General features: G+C 39.4%; 1 long non-coding RNA gene across 1 annotated transcript; it reads left to right on the top strand.

Annotated features, from left to right (window-relative positions):
- Nucleotides 1–5,651: 5,651 nt before the first annotated feature.
- On the top strand, nt 5,652–23,220 carry LOC122971851. Its single transcript, XR_006399573.1, has 3 exons — nt 5,652–5,664; nt 14,580–14,585; nt 23,065–23,220. It is a non-coding gene; the product is annotated as an uncharacterized LOC122971851 (long non-coding RNA).
- Nucleotides 23,221–27,318: the final 4,098 nt, after the last annotated feature.

The following is a 27,318-nucleotide window of genomic DNA, read 5'->3' as shown; positions in this document are numbered from 1 at the left end:
GACACAAAGAACAGCTGAGGCTGAAGTTTTGCAGGTATGTGGTCATTAACTGAAGTATTGGACAAATTAAAACCTGCAAGAGGAAGTTATTAGTATTTATTCTCTTGGGACCATGAATGTATATTTAGATTTTTCAGTCTCAGATACTCTTCATGTAGATAATCTTTATGTAGTTACAATGTGCTTTAAAAAAGAAACTTGAAACTTAGCTCAGTTCAGCACTTTTCTTGTCTTTCTTGTCTCCTCCTGCTGCAGCCTACACATATACATTTTTAGATATCTTATAGTAAATTATAGAACAGCTTCTTGAAGGCAAAAATAACCACAATCAGGCTCATCGTTTATTATCTCTGTGGATTTTCTGTTCAAGATGAGAACAGAAACATGAAGACGACAAAATTCGAGACAAAGCAGATTTGTGTCAGCAGTGAATGGCTGGATTTACTGTGTACGAACGCAGGTTTGCTGATGCAGACCAGGTCTTATTGTGTCTGTGTGAGCGGCCATAAACCCCCAGGGGAAAGATATTTCTACTGTTTACGCAGCAATGAAAAGAGCCACGATGCGCCACAAAGGGTTTGGAATCTGATTTTCTCTCCCTGTGCAGATGCAGCTTGAATCAATTTGTGTATGATGAACTCAGGTGTCAGATTTCAGTGGTTTTGTGGAGACACAGCTCAGATATGTTTCTAATGTTTGCTTATAGTGTTTTTCATTGTATTTATCATGCAATAATGTATCAGAGAAACTGTACTTTTTCTTCATTGACTTGCAGTCTTTATCTTTCTTTACTGCATCTACCTTCCTGTCCAGCCATCAATCCGATCGATCTTCGCATCGGTATCTTCCTCTGCTTCTGTGTCCACACTCATCCATATCAGCTGACAGTGTTGATGTATGACAGACCGCTGGAGGTTCAGAGGAGTTCAAAGTCTCCTCCGCCCTTTAGAGCCTTTTCTTTGTAGCTCGGTATAAACGCTGCCGTGACCAAACCTCTCGGGGGCCACGGTTCAATCTTGACCAGAGATGCCCCACAGCTTAATCCGCCCTCTTTGTGCCATTTCTCTTCCCCTTTTTTTTTTCTTCCTCAGTTTGACTTGAAATTCTTTGTAGTTCCACTTCATTCATTTCAAGTTGCAGGCACTGGATGATAATGGCATTTTGGAATAATAGAATCCTTTGTGGCACGGTCTAAAACGTTTTCTCTGGCCGTGTTTGAATTGTAAGCCTCGCACCGTTGAAGCGTTTGAAGTCCCCCCCCCCCCCCCCCCCCCCCCCCCAGCCTCTTTCAGCTCTGCGGGGCTTCTGTCGAATCAGATGGGATGACAGCGATGACTGATTTTTAGAAATAGAAAGCGGCGTTAATATTTCTGTTATTGTGCCAAAAAACCTCATGAGTATCATGTTGTTTCAAACAATGAAACAGTGATAAGGGTCTTGTAGCTTTATTATACTTCCTCTCTTGTAATACGAGCACTTCTTCTATGAGTAATCACAGTTTTAGCTTGTGAATAACCTCTGTGTTAATAATGAAACATTTTCACAGGACTGATTAAGGCTGCATCAAGCCTTTGGCAAAAACCGTGCAGCAGGTTTAAGTCATTACATTAAAAACTCTTCTCAGGGACTCTTTATGAAAATTAGTTTTGAACAGGTAGCAGGCAAGTAGATTGAAGGTATAATGGCAGCTGAAAATTAGGCTGTCATTCAAGGAGGTTGTTTTTCACCCGTCTGTCAGCAGGATTTCTCAGCAACTGATCTTTCATTCACTAGATGTCTTTTTTTTTTTTTTTTTAGCTTTGAGACCTTTTATTCTAAATTATATGATGGAGGTTTTTAGAGTTGCGGAATTAAGAAATCAATTTATATTCCTGTGAAAAGTGAAGTGATGTGAAAACTGTGAATGAATTTCGGTGTTATAAAAAGAAGCAGACGAACTGTTCAGCCAAGAGCAACATGATCATCCCATTGGAGTAATGTCTGTCTAGATGATTTTAAGTCCAGTATTAACTCTGCTTTTAGCTCTGAAATTCGATAATTGGAATCACAACAACAAATCAGACCACAGATTTAACACCTGTGGAACGATTTAGTCTTTATTGTCCCAAGAGAGATTTGTTTTCACAGCCTGCACACAGTGGTGCAAAGTAACCAGAAGTACATTTACTCAAGTACTGTACTTAAGTACAATTTGAAGGTACTTTACTTGAGTATTTCCATATGATGCTACTTTATACTTCCACTCCACTACATTTCAGAGGGAAATATTGTACTTTCTACTCCACTACACAATGGATAATATAACAAGCTTTTAAAATACAACACATTGTTAAAGATGAAACCAGTGGTTTCCAACCTTTTTGGCTTTTGACGTCTTACAAACGCCTGTACGCAACATACCGATATACACAATACATAAACATACAACTTTCATGCCCCTGCACATATCCTTACCCATTTCAATCAGGAGGGACTCAGTTTAAGTAGTGAATGGTGTTTATTGAACGGCATGATGATAAATTTAAAAGTCTTTGGCGATTGGACTCTATCGTGATGTGGCCTAATATGGAGGGGGGCGATGAAAGCACGAATAGGATAACCCCCCCCCCCCCACCCCCACACACTTGATGGAGTCTAGACACTGGTGGCGGTGATGGAGAGGCATGGATCGAGGTGGTGCGGTATCGGTTCCTGGAGACTCGGGGCCTTTGCCGGAACGTGAGGTTGGGCGGACGAATGATGATCCGGGACGGAGAGGCAAAGAGCGAGCTACGGCGTTGCGGCCAAGGAGGTGGACGGGGTGGGGGTGGATGCGATTATTGCCTGAAATGACAGCTGACAGCGACAGAGAGGGACACGGTTTGATTGACTGTTCAGGGATCGTGGAGAAATCTGATTTGTTAACTAGAAGTGATGCTAGCTGAACATCAGTGTCAGTGAGGCAGTTTGTCACCTTGTAAGTGTGAGGCGTGTGATGCCTGTGTCATTCATGTCTAAGAGATTGAGGGTCAGATTGGAGGAGGATGATTTTGGAAGCAGTATGTGTGATAGTTTTTTGGAGATGCTTAACACGGTAAAGAAACGGGGGGGGGGGGGGGGGGGGGGGGGCAGTACAACAGGATGGGTTGAATTCTGTAAAACAACAAGGGGAGGTGATGGGTTTGCTGGGATCATTCATGGATGTCGGTGATGTGTTGATCAAAGCTGAGTTTACGGTCAATAATGAGTCCAAGATATTTGAAGTGGAAGATCTTTCTCTGTGTGTGTGTGTGTGTGTTGGTGGTTTCAGTCCCTAGAATTACTGTCAGAAAGCCTTTGAGCAAAGCATTGAACTCCCAATTCCAGGAAAGCAAAATAATAATAATAAAAGTCAACTCTTAAAGGACCAGAGAACCAGTAAAATGACTAAACTACGGTGAAGTCTCTCATATGGTGACAGTTTTTCCTTTGTTTTTTTTTTTTTTCCTTTTTGTCATTCTTATCGTCGCCGTCGGTGAAATCTCGCAGGTACGCTTGAGATTAGCGCTTCATCCTTGACACCCCTTCACCTTCTCAGACTGCAGCTCTCTATTAGCAGGCAAACAGCCTCTCAGTCTCCACATCACGTCTCTGCCCTCCTGCTGCCCACACCTGCTGCTGAAATGACAGAGATGGAAAAAAAAACAAAAAAAAAAAACAGACAGGATGACAAACAGGAAATCAGCCCCTGAGATGCACCTCTGAGTCTAAAACTGAATAAATAAGTCAACAAAAAAAAAAAAAAAGCCCCGCAAATAGAAAGACTTGTATGTGATTATAGGAGCAAAGGAAGCTCATCTCATACAGTAGGATAATCAAAATGATGTTTGGAAAGAGAATGAGTCCGGAAGGAACCTTGAAATGCGATACAAAAATAGCACAAAGAAATAGAAAAAGGAAGCAGATAAAGATCTTTCATCTCTGATTGGCAATGAAATGCCCAGACAATCTCTGAAAGGGATGTAAAAGAAGAAACAAGGATATAATTAGGAAGAGAAGGAAAAAGACAAAAACAATATACTATATACCCCCCAAAAAACTGATATAGGCAAAAGAAACCTCTAAAAACAAAGAGCCCTAACACAACCACTTGGAACAAAGAGTCTTCACTTGGATGTGACCGTGAGATAGACGAGTAGAAAATAACAATCCCCTACCAGCAGTAAATGTGAGTTGTATGCCTATAAAAAGCCCCGGAAGGCTCTGCAGCGACTCAAAAGAGACGACGGTGGGAAGAAACTGTGGCTTCACGTTACAAATTTGCTCCATTGTTTCAGTCCGGGGTCATTCGGTGCAGTTGCAGCGTGGCAGCGGCTCTAACTGGGGAAATATAGCTGCTGCTGCTTTTATAACGCAAGACACTGCAACCACACAGCAACACGGAGGAGAGGAGAGGAGAGGAACGTGTTGAAGCTTCTCATGATCGAGTTTCTTCTGTTTCCCACTTGAACTCTGGTTAACCATGACAACATCATCGTGATGTTCTCGGATAATGTTTGATTAAAAGTTTTCTTTTGCACCTTTTTATAACAGAAGTTGTCCCTAAAGATTAATGATTTTTTTTAACCTTTACCTATACTTTTTTTTTTTTTTTTTTTTTTAGAACTGGCCATCAACTTTATCATCTTCATCAGTATTTCTCAGAGGATGATTAAGACGTTTAAACTGTGAATTAGTTCAAAAGCTGTTTGATCGTCTTTCCACCATCATCAACATTTGTGTTGCTTTCTCTGATCGACTTTGTAGTAAATCTGCATCTACGACTGGATATCGAACCTAAAAACATTTTTGGCACCAACTGTAGCAATGACTGTCAAACTGTCAAGTACATAAAGATCAAATTCATAATCTTGATCATTTATTCATTGAGATATTGGCTGATTTAAATCGTACTTTTGCTCAGTTTTGATTTAATTTAATCAAGACAAATATCTTGTATGGCTGTTTGTGTTTAGCCAACATCCAACATGTGAGAATTGAGCTTGAGAAGGTTCATTATTGATCTTAGAAACAGAAGTTTGGCAAAAAAAAAATTCTCTGTATAATGTCCACTTACTGGAAAGTTTCTGGAGCTTTCAGCTGGGATCTTCTGGTGATGAATGTTCTGGCTGGTTTAGTCCACATGATGCTCCTCACGATCAGTCAGTAGACCTTGTTTGCTCATTGTTAAATGTAAGAATAATGTTTTGAAGAAAAAAAAATTACAGTGTTTTTGATGTTTTGGCACCAAAATGTCCGTAGCTGCATCTCATGCACGTTTCCAGAAGCGTGTACCTCAGCAGGGAAGTTAGTGAGATGTAGTCAGCTGAATTTTTAACTTTATTTATTATTTAAAACCAATTTTTTTGAAGAAAATTTCACTTTTGGTGAAGAGATTGTTCAAGCTTTTGCATCCCATGAGTGAACCTCTGCAGTAAGATCACCTGAGGACACCTGAACCAGCTCCGTTCGCTTGAATAAAGACCGTGAGATTGAAAGCTTTGGAAGCTAGTAAGTGCACCTTTTTGGAGCTAACATACCTTGTTCTGAAAAGTGTAAAAAAAAGTTGCAGTCAGTGGAACTAAAGTAACTCCTCAGCCAGCAAACATCACCGTCACACCATAACAGAGACAAACGTTTTATATTTACAGGTGAGACCCAGCAGAAGTGATACGTTGCATAACACACATTTATTTAGAATAATGTTAGAATGATGCTCGAAACTATTCCAACTGTGAAGATGAAGGTAAATGTATAGACTGGAAACAAAATACAATTTTGGAAAAAAGCAACAGGGCTGAACTGAAATGACAGAGGGAGAAAGAACGCAGTACAATGACATCAGCTAAAGTCCTGCTGTTTAATAATTCACCAAGCAGACTGCAGGAGGCAGGAAGGATGGAGAGACAGAGGAAGAAAGAGTTGAAGTGGTAGCGTTTAAAGGCGTGGTGTTTAATAATTCAGCGGGTGGCGTCTGGTCTGGCTCTGATGCAGCAGGTGGCTGCAGTGAAACCGAAAAGATCACAGAGAAAATAAAAAAAAAAATTAAATAAAAAAAACCCTCTCTCTCTCTCTCTCTCTCTCACTGAAACCTTTTCCTGTTTGAAACTCTGCGAGGAGATAAAATGAGACGAAACCGTCCGGTGTCATGTGGAGAACAGGGACATCACAGCGGTAACGCTGTACAGCACGCAGCGGGGGAGGGGGGCACAAATCATTCAAATCATTCAGCTGCTGCTCGTTGCTGGTCTTTACTTCTGGAATTAGGACAGTCTGGAGAAATTATACAAAACAAGAGTGAAAACGCAGAAAAACCTTCTGAAATATGTCAAAAGTTTCCCGGCTGAGGTGGAAGAGTTTGCATATCAATGCAAAATGTGATGAAGTGCAGAGGAAACAGACGTAATGCTTGAATAAATTACGACATTAGGATTAACAATTAATTTCTTTATCTTCTCATGTTGTCTATAATAACACAGTAACGTCTTCAGTTGCCAGACTAAGAGCCTAAAATGTTAAGCTATTCTAATTACACATTTGCCACATTTGAGCAGCTACAACCATCGTAATGACTTTTTTTATTTAAAAAAAGACAAAATTAATCATTTTTCTATTGATCAACTAAACATTGCGCTCTAGATGACGTACATGAAGCTTGTGACAAAAACATCAGATCTGTGTTGAGCGATGAGAAAACTGTAAAGTGCCTAAAATTAATCCATGAAACAAACGTTATATTTCTTAACGGCACCTGAGTCGAGAATCAGAGCCACCGACTGTTTACGGTAACGGATGGATACGTGTAAGGCTGCAACTCGCAATTATTATTTAATCTGCTGATTATTTTCTTGATTAATCAGTTAGTTTGGTTGATAAAATGTCAGAAAATTGCGAAAAAAAAGTCCAAGATGCAACCTCAAATGTCTTGTTTTGTTCCGACCAACAGTCCACAACACAAAGACAGTCAGTTTACTGTCATAGAGGACTAAAGAAACCAGAAAATATTCACATTTAAGAGGCTGGAACCTGATTATTTCTCTCATAAAATGACTTAAAGCCATTAAAGGATTATCAGAAGTGTTTGACGATTCATTTTCTGTACATTAGTGATTGATTTCTTGGAAATTTGGTAAAAAAAGTGGCACCATATTTGAATGGAAACCTGACTACTGACTTGTTTCATGCTTAGATATTATATCTGACAGGATTTAGTCATTAGAAACTGTTCCGTACTAAAACTGAAATGTACTCGAGCTCCTACTGTACTTTGACTGAAGTACACTTTTTGAGCAGTACTGTTATTTCTGCATAGAGATAATATCAGTGAGGTGCAGGTGAAGTTGTTTCCACAAGTTTTTTCACATCCGTCTTGTATAAACAATCTTTGACACTTTGCTGCTTTTAAAGTAGTTCCTGAAACGATGTCTGCAGCCTAACCAGAGTAACCAGGACATTTTGTCTGGAAAGAGATGTGTTGCTGTTGGATTTTTCAAGCAAAATAAATTCTACTCACCTCTATTGTTATTATTATGGTAGCTAATGAAATCTCTTTAGAAAGCAGATAAAAACCAAAACTATCTGTTTAGACTGATAAAAGTGGGGAGGAAGTCAGGAAAAAATAATTATATTTTTTTGTGATTTGAGTGAACAAACCCCTTGGCTATACTCTGTGTGTGTGTGTGTGTGTGTGTGTGTGTGTGTATAGCTGTAAATGATGAGAGTCCTCTCCTATAACGCAATTTGGCCATTATCACCGTGATGCATTTCATGAATACATCTGCATTCATCTGCCAGAGACACACACACACACACACACACTCATGCACACACACACTCATGCAAACACACACACACACACACAGCCAATAAGCATTCACAGCGAGATCGATAATGTTTCCCAAAGTGTGTTTACTGCAAGAGGAGGACAAAAGCAGTTACTCCTTTATCAGAATGGTAAATGGGGCAAACTAAGACACACACACACACACACACACACAGACACACACACACAGTCTGACAGCGCCTGTCATCATTAGCCGGTCTCCCGGCCAACATCCCCCGGTGTTTTCATTTCATACAGCATCATCACAGACGGTTGGGTGGGTGTGGCCGCGTGCGTGGTGAATGTCCAAACATTAGTCTAAATCACTCTCAACACAAACACACCGACAATAGCAGCCATTGTTATATCTGCGGGAGATGTTCCCATAAAAACACAATACTCTGCTCTCTGCTGTGTGTTTACAGTTTAGAGACAGAGTTGGTGGTCAACACTGGGATACAGTGACAGAGAGAGAGAGAGAGAGAGAGAGAGAGAGAGAGAGAGACAGAGAGAGTAGAGTTTGGTAGAAATGATCTCAGGTTGTTGCAACATGAATTATTGAGCAACTGTTACATATTTAAATTCTACTACTGACGGGCTGAGAGGCACACACACACACACACACAGAGGTCGAGCCGCAACTATTAGTTAATCAGCACCTATTATGCCGATAATTATTTCATATTTTAAGCTGAAATGCTGAAAAATTGCTGGTTTTCAGCTTCTAAACTGTGACGATTTGATGAGTTTCTTTGTCGTACACGAGAGTCACCTTTGACTTTAGGAAATTATATTCGGTGCTCTCATTTTTTCTTTCATTTTATAGACCGTAATTATCAATCAGAAAACGTATCTGCAGATTAATCAAGAGTACTCTCTCATATTGAGGACAAAGGAGGAAGTAGGTATGTGATAAAAGTGGAGAGATGAGTTAGAAACGTGTTTCCAGTTGCACAGAAGCATCTAGTCTGCTTTTACAGGACAAATTATGACCTTTTCTGGGGCAAAACCCACTTTAATAGCATTTTATGCAACATCATGTGTCCACTGGATGTGTTTTCAGAGCACTAAAGTCATTTTTCAGCTATTCCAGAGTGCTGTCAGCTACCTGCAATCTCTCTCAGGCAAATGTGTTTGTTTCTGTTTTCTGTGGATTTCATACTCTTTATTTCTTAGTGCTTCAGGTTAATATCAGCTTTTCCAGAGAGGGTTTTCAATGGAGTACTTAACAGTAGGAGAGGCGGGAGCTTCGAGGTCGGCAACAGAGTTGTTTTACATTAGCAGAAGTGGAGAAAAAAATGGAAATTATTCCAAAAAAGAAAGAATCTTTATCCTGACTGGACATCAAATGTTTCTGCTAAACTTTCTGGTGGTTGTTTTCGGTTTTTACGTACATAATGAGGAGGAGCAGAGGTCATCATAAAATCTGTACACCATTTGATTATACAGAAAAAGTTGGCGCATTTTGTTTATTATTCGCCTTATCGGTAATAGTAGAGGTGATTCGTATGGAAATGTGTACAAAACGATGGACAAAATATTTGACAGAATGGACACAAAACCAAGCGGCAACATCCGGGGCTGTAAAATGAAGCCAATGCAGAAGTGCCAAAAACTGCGGTTCCTTGAATGACCACTTGAGGCTCCAAAAGCGAGTCAATCCCCATAGACCCCCATGTTAAAATGCCCAACTTTACAGCAGAAATAAACATGTTTACAGCCTGGTACAAAAAACGGTTTTGGTCTCCATGACAACAGTACGGGGGGTGAATTTTTTTATAACTCACCTGTTTAAGTTTTATTAAGCCATAAAGTTATGCATAATGAAGGACATGGCTGCTTTGAGTGACAGGTCCGCCAGCCGCCAGGCGGCTTGTTTTTTAGCCGTTCGGCCCGCCTCTCTTCCCGTTTTTGATTGGCTGGGAGTTAGGCAGCGTCACGCACTGCCAAGATGGCGACGACCGGAGCGACTCGCTTTGAGCTTCAAAACCGCTCTTCAGAAACCAACAAGTGACGTCACGGTAACTACGTCCATATTTTTATACAGTCTGTGCACAAAACTCAAACAGTTGAGGTTTGAATTAACAGTATGTGATAAAGAATATATGTAACGTTGTCCAACAGAGTGGAATCAAGTCTATTTCTAACCTTATCATTTACTGTAAGAGATTATCTGTTAAATAAAGCGCATATTTTATCCATATTGGAGAAGTTCTGGATATTTGAAAAATGTGGTACACTCATGGACAGGAAGTGTAGGAACAATATAGAATATAGTTTACTGTTTTATAATTCATATTTTAATAGGTTCACTGTAAAACCCACAAAAAATCAAGTGCGTTTTAATTTTTTTTCCAAATAAATTATTCAATATCCTACATTTCCATGGAGACTAATGGATTTAATAATCTATGTTTATACATTTAATGGCATACGTGTCTTCCAATTAAGCCATTAACTGTGATGTTTACATGAGAAGTTTTAAACAGAAAATCAGGTTCAGAAAGGATTTAAGTGGAAACCGTCTCTGTTTTTTTTTTCCCCATTTGGCAGCGTTTTATTTCACTCTTCCAGCCCCTCCTATCGCTTGCATCTCACCACCAACTACACATCAAACTCATATTAAAGCCAGCTTAGCATAAGGAAACAAATTCTGTTCCCCTCCCTCTTCCTCTTCCTCCTCCTCCTCCTCCTCCTCCTCCTCTTCCTCCTCCTCCTCTTCCTCTCATCTTTCTGTGGCAAGAAAAATGTACCAAATGTAATCAGTTTAAGCAGGAGGATGAAAGTGCTCCAGTATCATTGTATACACATCAGCCGCCAGAGCTCATTGATTACACTGAGGAATGAATAGGCAGCGAGGGGCGAGACACATTTCCCATCCATTAGAGAGAGAGAGAGAGAGCGAGAGAGACAGAGAGAGAGAGAGAGAGAGTGTGTGTCTTTACATTTCTTCTGTAATTGACTTCCAGGGTTCATCGTCTTTAATTGTGACCAGTAGCTGTTTAATAAGAAGGAAATTACAATATGAGGAGATAATTTGAAAGCAGGTCACACGTCGAGCTGCTCCGTTCGTCCGTTTTAAAGACTCCACCCTGTTTCTCTCTGCTTGGGTCTTTCATCTCGTTTCTTCCCTCCTCTTCCTCACTCATCACGTTTCAGTCCTTCTCTCTCTCTCTCTGTATATTTTCTCTCTAGTTTCTCCACCCTCGTCTTGTTTTTCCCCCCTTCCTTGATGAGTCCTCCATATTCATGTTTCCTCCTCCTGTTTATTCTTTCTCTCTTCCCTTTTCCATCTAATATATCTTCTCACTCCTTTCTTATCCCACCTCTTCCTCCACCTCTCTTCGCTCAGCTTTATCTCTTTTTTTATTAAAAAACAGTAGTCACATAATGTTTTCAGAATAAATAATGCTACTCAGAAAGTACATCAGATAGCATAATGAACATTTTGGGACATATTTAATGTAATACAGGTTGTTTTTTTTGTGGATTTAATCACTTATATTGTTTTTTTCTTTCCCCTCATTTTTTTATTTTGAACGAATATGATTTGGAGTCTTTGGCACCAGCATCTCCTCTGAGAGTGAACCGCGGGCTACACCTGCGCTTCATTTAATTTTCTCACAATTGTTTTGTCGTGTGAATCCGTGCCATGAAATCTTGAGCCGCATCACCTAGAGGTATGATGTTTGTGTGTTTTTGCTTTGACTGAGCTTTGCCTCATGATACGGCTACGATGAGGTTCGAAAGGTTAAGCCTCAAAACTCCAGAGATGCTGGAAAAACCACCGAAGCTGGAAAAGTGGGCAGCTCCTTAAAGCTGAGGTGCATTATGGTGCTTCTTGGTGCATTAAAGGACGCTGACGAGTTATGCAGATACGACCATTGTGACGAGGATGACGAGTGCTGAGGAAGGTTTCTTAAACCCAGGCGCATCTTAGAGGGAGGAGGTTTTATTCGCGCGCCTTCTGTCATCTTCGTCCCGCCGCATAAAACTCATTCCTTCAGTTATTTGTATCCTCCATCCACCTCTGATGATTAAATGGGGCGGTGATTTTCTCATTACACTGTAATGAGGCTCCACCACCTGCTGTGAGAGTGTGGGGGGGGGGCAGGGAAAGGGAGGAAACAGAGGAGGATAAACCATGAGATAGAGGCAAAAGACAGACATACTGATGGAGAGATGGAGTAAGATACGAGCTGGAGTGATAATCCTGATTGCACAAATAGATACAGATAATCACTGCTAGTAATCAAACATATTAATCCTCATGATTTAGGCAAAAAAGTGCAGGTTTTTGGCTGTAACAACCAGCCTTATAAACATGAATGTCTGTCTCTGAGTCACTGACTGAGTGATGGCCGAATGTCGCCACTTCCTGTATCCGTATCCGTTTCAAATTAAAAGCCCTCTAGCATTTAATACACATTGCAGCCATATATGAGGTTTTGATCTTGTTGTATTTTATATGAACATCTGGACTGATTCATAATACATGAAAACACATGAAGAACTCTGAACTGTTTAAATCATTTTTTATCAATAGTGCATTAAAATACCAAATTTAAACATAATAATCAATAATAATAATATAATAATAATGATCAATAATGACAGTTTAGTGAAACTGTGGATTTTTCAAGAACGTTTTTTTTTTAAGCAAGAGCTCTTTGTGACTTTATATGTTAGAGTATTTAATAACTGAAGTGCAATATACAGATAATGAATCCTAACTTAATGAAATACTTCCATATTTCCAATATGTGAACATAAAGTAATAACTGTAAACGCCATTCATGTTTAACTGAGCAGAGATGTTACTGTCTATTTTTGATTAGATATAATGCAGTTTACCTCGTGTAGCGTCTACCTGAAAGCACCCTGATCATATTCAACCATAGAGGATTTTCCAGATAAACTGAAATGATGTTCCAAATAGAAAACTAAATCATATCTAACGTTTCTAAACAATTAGAGGGGAGACAGTTGGGTAGAGCTGAAAGGACAGATGGTTTGTTCTCTGCTCGTTTTGCTCCGGTAATGTATTCTGCTTTTGAATTCACCTCTGCTGTAATTTATGCTCATTTCAGCCTCTCGTTTATTGAAATAAGACTTAATTTCCTCTCCATCTAATATGACATAATACCTGCACCTCCATTTTCTGCTTCTGATAAATGATAAATGTCTAATTTAATGACCGGCAGTTGTAATTAGCTTTGAATATTCAGCAACAATCTCATTAATCTGATTTTCAGTTGAAGGTTTAGTGTCCCATCAAGAGCTAAATAGTGTTTCGAGACCCTCGTCATCACAAAAACGACAGTATTCATCTGGTCAACGCTAAAAATCAACTTTTTTTTTTTACGTTTTCCTGACAACAGTCTCTACAGATCCTGTGATGTCATTATGTTATGACGGCTGACCACATCATCATCCCAACCATATCCGAGAACTTCTTTTTTGAACCCGAAGCGCTACGTTCTCACAACCTAAACTTAGTCTTATTTGTGTCTAAAACTAACCAAGTAGTGGTTTTGTTAACGACCTGCTTTGTCATTTAGTTTGGAGTATTTAGTTTTAGAAGCTTGATAGGAACTCAGACTGTCTACATTAATACGACTATATTCTAAAAAGCTGTTTTCATGCAAAAAGGACGATATCACATTCACACCAGGCGTTTCAGCTCATTACTGCAGATATATCCATCCACATTAAAATACATCCACATTAATGTCCGACTAAATGTTTCGTTTATTGCGAGCAGATTACAACAATTTCAGTGAGATAAATGTGGTCGATAGCTACGTTTAACCCTAAACCAGCTATCAAAGTAGACACTCGCATTAAGCTGTTTCTTCTTCTTCTTCCTCTCCTGGATGTAGTTCAAGCAAACAATGAAACACCGCGCTACTGCCACCATCTGTTTTGTCACTGATATGACAGCGTATCTACAAAGCTTCGTTTTCTCGGCTTGCATTTTCACATTTACACACTCTGGAGGCCGTTTTGGAAAAAGCTCTGTTTGTCAGGATGTTTTAGTCTGGACGGAGAGACGGTGTAGACATGGTCTCAGTCAGAGATACTGGAATAAAAATGGAAAAATTGGGGGGAAATAGGTTATTAATGTTATATACAGTACAGTATGTACAGTATACTGACTTTATCTAGTGATTTAAAAATGTTTGAAACCTTCACCTGGCTTTCAGAAATGTAGGATTAAAACTTTTTTCGCTTCTTTCCATCTATATGGAAAACATGCAATATATAAAAAAAGCTGTCTTTTTGTTATTTTTTTGTCAGAGACCGGATATCATATGTATGATAATGCCTCTACTCCATCCGTTGACCTTTTCTTCCTCTCTTCCATCTCCTCACTTTCAACTGTCTCCACTTCCTCTCTCCTCCACCTCTGACCTCTCTGTCTCTCTGAGCCACCCTCCTCTCTCTTTCTGTCCCCTTCCCCCCCTCCCCCCTCGGGGCCCGACCACCTGTTTGAAGCTCATAAATAACCCAACAAAAGGATAAAAGGCCAGATAAATAATGAAGAAGAGGTGAGGCGCTGGCCTTTAACACTTCCACTGCTCACGCTGACAGTCAAAGCCGAGCACACAGAGCTTCGTTACAGCCTCTCTGTCCAGCTCTCTGGAAAACAGGACTGGTTATGCATTTAAATGACCTAGAAAGAAAGCCTGTTTTGTGTTTTTTTTTTTTTTTTTTTTTTTTCTCTTACTCTCTTTATTTTAACAGTAGCATGAAAAAGGCAGCGGTTATGTAAGCACAGAGGGCAAGAGGTATCCGAAAGATCTCCACATGAGACAAAAATAGCCTGCTTTAACATCCCTGCTGTCAGCCGGAAGAAGACGGAGACGGTATTTTAACGCTCTTTTGAGGAAGTTTAAAAAAAAAAAAAAAAGCGTAAGGAAGAAGGGAGGAAAAGTAGGTCGTTTTCAGTTTCTTTTATCACTTATTTTTTATGTAGAAAGGCACACAGGAGCACACAGAGGAACCGAGAGTGTTGTGATTTTGATCTAAGGATGGGGAAAAAAAAGGAAGACGTCACGATGCCTCGCGGTCAGCTCGTCTGCACGCTCCCGCCGACATGAAAAGCGCAGATCATTCAAACGTGATCGGTGCGGTTTATATATAGCAGCTCCGCAAAAAAAACACACACACACACACACACACAAAGAGGAAGGCGGGTGGTGGTGGTGGTGGTTGGGTGTGAGAGAAAGTTCACAGTCAGACACTCTTGACAGATGACAGCTGACTTAATTATTAAGCAGAGAAGTAGGTTTTTTAAAGGATGGATGAGAGTTTAAAAATTAAGTTTAGAATAGTGTTAAGAGCAGTATTAGCAGCAGTAATGGTTGTAAGTGTCACAACAGAAAGACAAAGTGTTACTGTAGGTATTAGTACCAGTTTTACAGGTGGTAAAGGTACTGCAGTGGTAGTCTTTGTGCTTAAAGTGTGAACAATGACATCATCTGTCTGTGCCACAACCGTAAGTTCAAATTCCAAGTCTGTCTTAAATCAATACTCACACGCTCATATGTACATTAGAACACTCTTTGCTTGCTGTAATCCATCCAGTTCGCACTGGTTGTTAAAGAATCCCTTCATAACGTGCTTCCAATGTATTCAGAGGTTTATCTGAAGATGAAATAAGACTTCGACAGTCTGAGTTAGTCAGATTCATTGGCTTAATTCCAAGAGACGGTCTTTTCAGAGGGAAATTTCCTCTTTTGTGTTTCCATAATATATACTGAGCTGGAATGGAGGGACAGTAACACAAAGAGGAAATTTCATACTAAAAAGATCAACTTGAAGTGACTATTGAAGCCTCATATTATCTTCATATGAACTTTAGAATACATTTTTGCACAGAAGAGGAGGTCAAGAATCCTTCTGTTTCAACACGCATCTGGTCACCTGAATATTACATAAGACACACTTGAAAACATTGTGAAGCTGTTCTAAATGCTCTAAATGGAGGGCTGCAGTTTAGATAGGATGAGTTTACTGGTTTTTTAACTACAAACAGGGACTAAAAAACCTGCTAAACTTGGCTTGATAGTTTGAAGTCGCCCCCAATTGTTGTGTGTGTGATCATCAATACCTGATTACATTGGTTATCATACTGGCACAGTTCTGTCGCCCTGTCACACAGACGCAGTTGTGCTGCAGGTGACAAGACAGGAGCCAATAAAGGCCAACGGATGACAGTCTGGTCTCAGCTGGATTAAACTGACTCAGATTTATTAAAAATGTGTGCGAGGTGTGAGAAACAGGGAGCGTAAGTAGCGGACATGGCAGCTCTACAAGACACAGCATCATTAACGGCTCAGCGTTATTTGAACTACAGTAGATGTTTAATGTTTCATCACCAGTTTTTGAGCATTTCCACAACCAGTCTGTTTATATCAGATCACATGCAGCGCACATGTCTGCAAGGATTAATTCAACTAAAACAAAGGAGCAAAGCTTCCCAAACTATCACCCCACAGCAGTCTGTAGAGTAGAGAGCAGCGGTGCCCTCTGTCGGATGTTTGAATGTGCCGAAATACAGAAGTTTTACATGAAATTTTAAATATAAAACACACATTCATGAAATTACGGGCAGATTGCCACAGCTGAGTGATTAGACGCACTGGCCAAAAGAAATAAATGGCTGATTTGATTGTGAATTGACACAAACTGATGATGCTAAACTATCATTTCTTATGCAACCTATGCAGCTTTGCAGCCAAGGCTTAATCTCATCTTCGGTACATTTTCATTTTCATTTTTTTTTTACGTCAGTACAGCACATTTTCTATGTTAATATTAAATACATGTGTGTGCTATGTCTATTGTTTATGCCGTGCCTGTGCCTGCAGTTTTTTAGGTCAATCTCACGTGTACATCGCCCTGCTCTAAACACTCAGTAGAGCTCTGAACACCTATTAATATGCTGCTCAGAATAAATTATTTAGAGGTAATCTGCAGAGGTGCTGGAGCTGAATGACCGAAGGTTAAATGACTTAAAACTTACCAAAACCACACTGTAGAGGTGTTTCCGTTATTTTGTCCACCTCTGAACACACACACACACACACACACACACACACACACACACACACAAAAAAAACAGGGGCAGAGGTTGAGTATTCTGGCAGAGTTTCTGCTGTTATCAGCTGCTGTGATCAGGTTATCAAAGTCTGCTGCCGATGGCCAGGGGACCATAAATCTGACACTGTCTCTCACACACACACACACACCTTCCACTCACTCTCCGTCCTGTGTGTGTGTGTGTGTGTGTGTGTGTGTGTGTGTGTTGGCATGCAGTTAGCATTGAGGGGATTAAACAGAATTTTATCTTTGATGTGGATTAGATGGAGCTCAGAATCATGATTGAATTGTTGCTCGGAGATTGCGTGCACGAGCATGTATAGGGTTCAGAACAGAGTGTGTGTGTGTGTGTGCGTGTGTGTGTGGTCCAGGTATTCCTCATGTTGTGGGGACTCGCCTCCCTTATGGGGACATTAAGCAAATCCCCTTAATGTAAATAATTATTTTTAGGGTGAAAACTTGGTTTAAAATCAAGGTAAATTTAGGGTTATGGTAAGGTTAGGGTAAGGGTTATATTAAGGTTAGTTTAGGGTTGTGCTAAGGTTAGGGTAAGGGTTATATATTAAGGTAAGTTTAGGGTTGTGGTAAGGTTAGGGTAAGGGTTATATATTAAGGTAAGTTTAGGGTTATGGTAAGGTTAGGGTAAGGGTTATATTAAGGTTAGTTTAGGGTTGTGGTAAGGTTAGGGTAAGGGTTATATTAAGGTTAGTTTAGGGTTATGGTAAGGTTAGGGTAAGGGTTATATTAAGGTAAGTTTAGGGTTATGGTAAGGTTAGGGTAAGGGTTATATTAAGGTAAGTTTAGGGTTGTGGTAAGGTTAGGGTAAGGGTTATATTAAGGTTAGTTTAGGGTTATGGTAAGGTTAGGGTAAGGGTTATATTAAGGTAAGTTTAGGGTTATGGTAAGGTTAGGATAAGTTTCCAGGAAATTAATGTAAGTCAATGTAATGTCCACTGAAGTGATGGAAACACAATTCTGTGTGTGTGTGTGTGTGTGTGTGTGTGTGTGCGCATTGGTAAATTTAATCTACTTACTCACACACCGACTCTCACTTTCATTCATTTACTCTCGCTGCTTTCACTTTATTCTTGTCATTTATGTTCTACTGGGCTGATTGGCATTTGATAATAAATGACACAAGGGGAAAAATAATCACATAAAGGAGGTTGACGCACGCGCACACACACACACACACACACACACACACACACACACACACACACACATATACACACCTGTACAGCACACCATGGTGGGCAACATGAAGGAGCAGTATACTAATAGTGGCTGCATTAGAGGCTGACAGTTCTCTTTGTGAATTACTCAGTTGTTGCTCAATTCTCAGCTTTTGTCTCTTAAATGTAAGAAAATTGTGAAAATGACAGATGTTAGCTGCAGTAGGCTAACAGTATGTGTGTTTGTTTCTGACTGACTGACCTCAAAACACACCAGGAACTCCAGTTATATCTGTTTTTCCTTCAGTTTCTCCACATTTGTGTCTCATCTCTGTAGGCCTGCAGCGACCGTCCATTCTAATCATCAATTAATCGTTTAAGTCAGTTTTCAAGCAAAAACACTAAATGTTCCTTGGTTCCGGCTTCTTATTTGTGAGGACGTGCTGCTGTGATGTTTTATGTGATAATAAACTCAGTATCATTGTTTTGTGGACTGTTTGTCGGACAAAACAATGAAGACGTCTGTTACGACCCAGAAGCCATATAGAGAACATTTTCTGTGTATTTGTGTGTTGTGTGACAGAAAGCCTCTGTGTGTAATGGGGCTGCAGGTGAGCTTCTTTGATTTGCTGAGTGAATAATTGTGTGATTGAGTATGTGCAGGTTGTTCCAGGGAGATGATTAGTCCCAGTCTAAAAAGTAGTGGTTTAAAGGCCGGATTAGAGGAATAAAAGTGAAGTGTGAAACCAAACAAAGAAGACAATTACTCACTCAGGATCAGACTAAAACTAACAATCCATGTGAGAAAACAACCTAAAAACAAGTGTTAATCTTTAAAATATTGTCAGTTAAACAGACCATATTTTTTTATCCCACAAAATAAGGTGGATCTCTACAGTGAGCTGTGTGTCTTCCCCATGATACAAAGACACAAACACACAGACGGAGCAGTGAGGGTAAGTGTATTGTCCACTTCATCAGAGGATGATGGCTGATCTGTTGTCAGCTCAGTTCCAGTTTACAGGAGAACGCTGACAGACTGCTGATGGTGGAGCTTCCAGAACATGCTAACACAGCACTCCACATGTGTATTTGTGTGTGTGTGTGTGTGTGTGTGTGAGCGTGGGCCTATTGTTCCTCAGTTTTCACTTTTTTTTTTTCCTTTTCATCGCACTCCGTGTCAGCCGGCGTTTCTTATCAAAAGTCTGTCTCCTTTGCTACAGCATGTTCTCATCCTTCACTGTGTGACTGTTTACTGCCACTACTATGATAACTACAAGAGGGAGTGGAAATGACTTCATTCACATAAATTCTATGACCTACATAAAGTCCTTGTTGGCTTTCACATCAGCTAAAGAATTGTATTGTTTCTATGGGAACAACTTTACATGAGCACCTCAGTGATAAACGTATTGGGTCTGAGGCTGAGAAGATCAGTCTATTTACTGACTAGTCGATGGATACGAAATGAATAAGAAATTGTGATGATTTTTTTTTTTTTTTTTTGATTTTTTTCTGAAGGGAACACCAATAAATTCATCCTGAGGTGGGCATGAATCTTTCTATAGTTGTCGAGATATTTCACTGGAGGAAAATTCAGAGGATCACCAATGAATCATCAGGTTTCCTCCTCTGGGAACCAGGAATGTTTGCTCAAACTTTGTTGAGATATTTCAGTGTGGACCAAAGTGGTGGACCAACCGACAGACTGGCGTCGCCATCCATAGAGTCACACCCTTAGTGTGGCTAAAAACACCAAATATTTGGTGGCTCCAGCTTTTCAAATGTGAGGATTAGATGGTTTTCTTCATCATATATGATTGAAAACTAAATTTCTTTGGGTTTTAAACTGTTGGTTGGATTTAAAAAAAACTATTTAAAGAGTTCACTTTTGGCTTTCAAAAGTTATAACGATCATATTTCTCTATTTTCTGACATTTTATATTCAAAATGATCAATCGATTAATCAAGAAACTAATCTGCAGATTACAGATTAGCATACAGGATAATAAAAATCATTGTTACTTGCAGCTCTACTCGCAGCATTTGACATATTTTGTGTCAATGTGGTTTGAAGATGTTAAACAAGAAACTCAAACCTCCACTTCAGGTTTAATAACTACATCATAACCAAGTGAGGATAGGTTGTGTTGTTTGTGATGCAGTTTTGTATTGTAATGGTTCTCCGAAACCAGGACCAACACCAAAATGGTTCCAGTTGTAGTCAGCTCTAAATATCTCTGATGTGACTGAAGAGTGTCATGTGATGCAGCTTATATGACGCTACGATGTTAGCACGGATCTTGCTTTTAGTGATTATTGCATATGCTAACGTGTTAGCATGCAGCGTCACAAACATTGAGGTGTCTCTTTATGACTAAATTGACGTTAACAGAGGATTTTAAAGATATTCTTGTTTTGTTTTTTTTTGCTTTCCTCCTCTTTACACTCTTATCTCTCCATCCAGTCCTCTGCTATATCTCATATCACCTTCATCTTCCTCTCACCTCCCCTCCGTTCACCCCTACTCTACATCTATCAGCTGAGGCGAGAGGTCTCGAGTCTCCCCCGATATCAAAGCTTGATCCTCCTCATCAGCAGACAAATGAGCGTGGAGGAGGAGGAGGAGGAGGGTGGATGGAGAGGAGAGGGATGGGTAAACACGGGGATCACAGATGAAGAGATTGAAATGCAAATGAGGAAGCCGAGCGGCTGGATGGACAGGAGGCTACACTTGTTGTTTACGGGCAAGCATGACCATCCATCCAAAAAGCTGCAATGATTTGGAGAATTTACTCGTGAGATGAGAAAAGCAACACTTGGAGAAAAAAAGCTTCTAAAGTGTTGACTGACAGCAAAAAAATGAATATGTATGACACAGACACACAGACACACATCTGAATCCTTTGATATTATGTGATAAAAGAAAACCTATATATTATTCTGGTAAATGGACCTTTTCAACATCTAGTATAGAAATAAAAGAAAACCGTGGTTTTACTGTATATGAAACATTAATGCTCGTCGTGGGGAAACTAAAAACTTGGTATCTGAAAATAAAAATGAAAGAAATTGGAAAAAGGAAAATGTATTTTCTGCAAGAGCAGAGCAAATGTTCTGTTTAAGTGACGCACAGATTCAACAGTGTCGACACTCGATTTGTGTGAAGTGGAATTGTGAGACAGGAACATTAAGATGAGGCGAAAACTGTGACAGAACATAAAGAGAGAAAAACAGGGAAATGAAAAGCAAAATTTTGTTCAATAGAACAAATATGAGGCACAGAAAATGTAACATGAAATAATAATGTAAAAAGAAACATATTGAAGCCAAATATCTTTAAATACAGTTTATTTAGAGCTCTTTTTTTTCTTAAGAGCTGCAACAATTAGTCAATATATCGACAAAAATGTTTAAATTCTCTGGTTCCAGCTTCTTAAATTTGAATTATTTCTGGTTTCTTTCATCCTCTATGAGAGTAAACTGAATATCTTTGGGTTTATGGACTGTTGGTCGGGACAAAGCAAGATATTTTTGGTTGCATCTTGGGTTCTGGGAAACAGTGATCGACATTTTTCTCCATTTCTAAAAAATGTATAGACAACAAATCAATTAATGGAGGAAATAAACAACAGATTAGATAATGACAAGAATCTTTAATTGGACTCAAAACCATAATCATAGGCAGATTGAAGATATTCAATGAGTATAAAGCCAAAGATATTAATTAGAGATGATAAAATACTAAAAAATGATTAATTTCAGCAACACAAATGTCCATATGGGAGACATATTATGCTGAGGACAGTGAAGCTGCCATCCAATCACAGTGTTTTCATGTAAATGTGCATGTTTCTTTTTGGGACGTTGTATTGAGGGTCCAGTTCAAGCGTCTTTCTTTGGATGCATCCGAACAAAACCGCCTCAGTAATTTCCTCTGAACTGTCTGCTTTTCCTGTCAAACAGGATGCAACTTGCCCACATTATAAATCAACTTGTCACTTGCTGATTCCTTTTATGATGAATCGTTTAGTCTATAAAACGTCATAATATTGTAAAGTTAGTTTTTCAAAATCACAGTCTCCTGCAGCCCAACATGGCATCTTCAAAACCAAAAATCAGTAAATCCCATCAACGGAGAAGCTGGAGCTCGAGGATCTTTGGTATTTTTGGTTTAAAAATGACTGAAATTATTAATTGATTATCCAAATAGTTGGGGATTAATCACAAGTTTTCAAAGCAGCATAATATGGTACATTCCTGGTAGCTGGTATGTGTTGTTGTATAGTGCAGCTCAAATACAATTATAATGATTCAAACAAACGTTTCTTTAATTTGACTTTAAGTAAAGTACCACTGCTGGTGGGTCTGCAGATACATATATCAGTGCAGGTTGAAGCAGTCGGAATTGAGTATTTAATGAATTCTGGCGATAAAAGGGGATAGTAAGGATATAATAAGGAGATAAAAGCCTGGATGGGCACACATTTCCAAACAGCAGCAAAACTGAAGCTCTTTTTATCGGCACTCCAGTCATCCTCCATACCTCATCTCACCATTGACAGCCAGGACCTCCCCCTTTTCCTCCTCAGTCACTAATCTGGGTGTTAGGTTTGACTCTCAGCTGACTTTTGATGACCACATAAAACATCTATGCAAAACCTCTCAAAAACATCTCTAAACTCTGCCCCTCTGTAACACTGTCAGATGCAGAGAAACTCGTCCCAGCATTTATCTCCTCAAGATTGTTCTACTGCAACGTGCTCTTCACAGGGATCCCTGGCAGGAGCATCCAGAAGCTCCAGTACATTCATAACAGCGCTGCCAGGATCCTGATGAGAGAGCAAAAACACAAACATATAACACCAGTTCTGTTTTCATTGCGCTGGCTCCCTGTCTCCTTCATGATCGACTACAAAGTCCTGCTAATCAATCAACGGACATGCGTCTCCCTACCTACAGGAACTGATCACACCACAAACCTCCACCCACACCTTCAGATCTGACAACAGTTTGCTCCTCCAGTACTAAGCTCCGCACCACGGGGGGATCGAGCCTTCTGCTCTGCTGCAGCACACTTGTAGAACAGCCTTTATAACCATCTGAGGGCAGCACAGACCTTAGTCTCTGTTAGTATGATTTTATCTGACCCTATGTACTTCACTGATTTTGGATGTTGGACGTGTGACAGAAACATTCCCTAGTCTGCATGACACCTTGGGTGATATGGCATAGCCCTTCTGGGGGGACTTTTAGATACAAACAAGGGATCCATGGTCAAGTTTGGAACTGTTCCAGATGTGGTATGTTGTGACACATAATATGTTGTGATATTGCTGTCAATCACTTGGTGGACGACTCCCAACTGAGGTAGTGCCCCTGGAAAACATGTTATTCATATGATAAGATACAGATGTGTAACCCTATATAAGCTGTGCATTGACAGTGGTACATTGCCCAGACCATTTTTGTACATGGAATGGACCCAATGGCCATCGTCTAATAAACGTCTACAAAACAAGAACTTCGTCAGCTCTTCCTTTGAACGATATCATCACACATCCTTCCTTTCAGTCTCTCTTTTAAAAAAAAGGCCTAAAAGTGCAATCAGTAAAAAGATTAAGATGATGATGTCTGAACTGGGAATTGTAGACATTTGGAGGGATCTGAATCCCACAAGTAAGGATTACACCTACTATTCACCACCACACAATATACACACAAGGATTGATTATTTCCTGATGTATAACAAAGATAGATGTAGGGTAGAAAAATGTGATATAGGAGTGAGGGATCTATCAGACCATAGCCCTCTTTACTTAACACTACGTCTGGCGAGCGAGAAAAAAACAACAATCTGGAGATTAAACTCAAACATGTTAAGAGGACACACAAAGGAGGAAATAGTGAAGGAACTTCAGACATATATAGAGGATAATGACAATGGTGAAGTGTCTCCGTCTGTACTGTGGGATGCATGTAAGGCCGTGATGAGAGGGAAGCTAATAGCCAAATCAGCATACTTAAAAAAGATGAGACAGCAACAACTTGACACATTAAAATCAGATCTAAAAAGGCTAGAAAGAGAACATAAAGATAAATTGGAAGAGGACATATATCAGGAAATAAAAAGAAAGAGGGCAGAGATAAATGAGATTTACACACAGGAGATCCAAAAAAAACTGTTATTTACAAAACAAAGATATTATGAAGTGGGGGGTAAGTCATCAAAATTGCTAGCATATAAACTGAAAAAACAGCAGGCAAAAAATAACATTTACAAAATAAGAGATCCGCATACAAGATCAACAGTGGATAAAACAGAGGAAATACAAAGATGCTTTGAAACTTATTATAAAAACCTATATGCCCAACCGAAAGCTAGTGATAAAACCCAGATGGATCAATTTTTGGAGAACTTAAATTTACCAAATGTAACAGAAGAACAGAATGAGGCTTTAACTGCTGAAATTACAGAAGAGGAAGTTAATAAAGCAATCTCAAATCTTAAGGCCAACAAGTCCCCGGGTGCAGACGGATATATGGTACAATGGTACAAAATATTTAAGGCAACATTAATCCCACTTCTGCGGAAGGCATTTAACTGGGTGTTGAAGGAGGGGGAAATTCCTCACTCATGGAGAGAAGCCATCATCTCTGTAATTCTGAAGGAGGGAAAGGATGAGCAGGAATGCTCCAGTTATAGGCCTATTAGCGTCCTCAACCAAGATTGTAGATTGTTTACAGCCATTTTAGCCCGACGACTAGAAAAAATTCTGCCAGAAATAATACATTTAGACCAGACGGGATTCATAAAACAAAGACAAACGCAAGACAATATCAGGTGCACCCTACACGTTATGCAACATGTAATCAAAAATAAAATAGAGACAGTAGTGGTGGGAATAGATGCAGAAAAAGCTTTTGATTCGGTGGGGTGGGACTTCCTATATAAAGTGCTGGATCGGTTCAGTTTTCATAAGACATTTATTAAAGTCATAAAGGCCCTGTATAATAAACCAACAGCTAGGATCAGGATCAATGGGAGTCTTTCAAAGTTTTTTACACTAGAACGAGGCTGTCGTCAAGGTTGCTCAGCGAGTCCTCTTCTCTTTGCTATATTTTTGGAACCTCTAAGCAATTGGATAAAACACAATGAAAATATTACAGGGGTAGATATAGGGGGAGGGGTACAAAAGATAGCTCTATTTGCAGATGACATACTAATGTATTTAACAAGCCCAGATACGTCCTTCCCTGCACTTATGACAACCCTCACAAACTATGGTCATTTATCAGGCTATAAAATAAATATACAAAAAACTCAGGTTATTACTTTCAACTATAGACCAGGCCAAGCGATTAGGGATAATTACAAAATTAATTGGGAATCAAAATCATTAAAATATTTGGGAGTTAATCTACCTCAAGACTTGGAACAATTGAAGTCAATCAACTATGATCCATTGCTTAGTAGAATTAAATCAGATATTAACAGGTGGAACCTGATACCATATATGAGCATTACACAAAAAGTGGAGGTGATAAAAATTAATGTACTGCCGAGGATTTTATACCTGTTCCAGAGTCTACCAGTGGAGTTAAAAGAAGACGAATTTAGGGAATGGAATAAAATGATCTCTAGATACATTTGGCAGGGGAAAAGACTGAGGATCAGGTACAGAACGCTGCAGTTACCCAAAAACAAAGGAGGGTTAGGACTTCCATGCCTGAAGAGCTATTACCAAGCTGCACAAATAAAAACATTGTTGAATATATACAATCCTTACTACTCGGCGAGATGGAAAGAGATAGAGGCCAGCACAACAGATGGGGTCCCAATACAGGCTATAATAGGGGATAGTAACCTGAGAAAGCATATTAGAGAAGGGGCAAACCCATGGATGGATATATCATTGAAGATCTGGTTCAAATTAATTGTGGAAAATGACTTGAAAACTCAAAGTAGATTATTAAGATGGATTGGGTTTGATTCTGAATTCATGCCAAATAGACTAGATAAGAGTTTTAAAAATTGGGAAAGGGGACCTACAATATTCCTGGAGCTCTTAAGTAAGAAGAAAATCAAAAGTTTTCAGGAGCTAAAAGACCAATATCACCTAACAAATTCGGATCAATATAGGTATTTGCAATTACGGAACTATCTGGAGCAAACAATGAGGGCGGTCATGGGCGGGAGGAGGACAGAAATTATTGAGATGTTTACTGCAACATATGAATCAAAATTGGGAACGAAGCTTATCTCTAGACTATATAAGGCAGTGGAGGACTTAAAGGGAACAGACACAGTGTATATAAAAGAGAGGTGGGAGAGGGATGCAAATATTGTTATATCAATGGATGAATGGGAAGAGATAAATGAACAGCAATGGAGAACAACCTGTTCTTTATCTTGGAGAGAACATGGGTGGAAGAATATTATAAGATTTTTTAGAACACCAGCACAGTCAAAGTATCACGATACAAAGTGCTGGAGATTGTGTGGAGCTGAGAAAGCTGACCACTTCCATGTGTTCTGGAGTTGTCCCTCCATTCGCACCTACTGGCAGGAGCTTAAAAAGTGTATGGATAAAGTATTGAAGGTAAATCTTCCACTTACATTTGAGGTGTTATATTTGGGGATATTGGGCATAGTTTTAACAAGATTTGGGGACAAATATATTTACAGAATAATGCTGATTGCAAGTAAAAAAGCGATTACCAGAAAGTGGTTGAAGAATGAGGTACCTAAGATCGAGGACTGGGTTGAGGTTATGCACAATATATATGGGATGGAAAAGTTAACTTTCTCTGTGAGACTGGAGAGGGACAGATTTGAAAGAATTTGGGAAAATTGGATAGAGTACATAAAACCAACTAGATCAGACTTTATTTGAGATGTACATCATAGGAACAAAGACCCCTAGTTCATATTTCATAGCTACAGATGTTGAAAGGTTCTGTTTTCTTTTATGGTTCGTTTGTTTTTCTTAAAATTTTATTCTATTACACAATATCTGTATAATTGATCACATGGTAGAACTCTGTTAATTCAACTGGACATGAGGTATGGAAGATTGTGAATAACTGTTGTGCTTTGGACATGTGTATATGTATCCATGAGTGGATATATAGCCAGAGGTATATGAATAATATATCCTATATTTTATTTTATTTTACTTTTCCTCTTGATAGGTATGAGTAGGCACAGTTGTT

Source organism: Thunnus albacares, chromosome 20, assembly GCF_914725855.1.
Source record: "Thunnus albacares chromosome 20, fThuAlb1.1, whole genome shotgun sequence".
In the NCBI taxonomy this organism is placed as follows: Eukaryota; Metazoa; Chordata; class Actinopteri; order Scombriformes; family Scombridae; genus Thunnus; species Thunnus albacares.
This window is presented reverse-complemented; position numbering and strand designations above follow the sequence as displayed.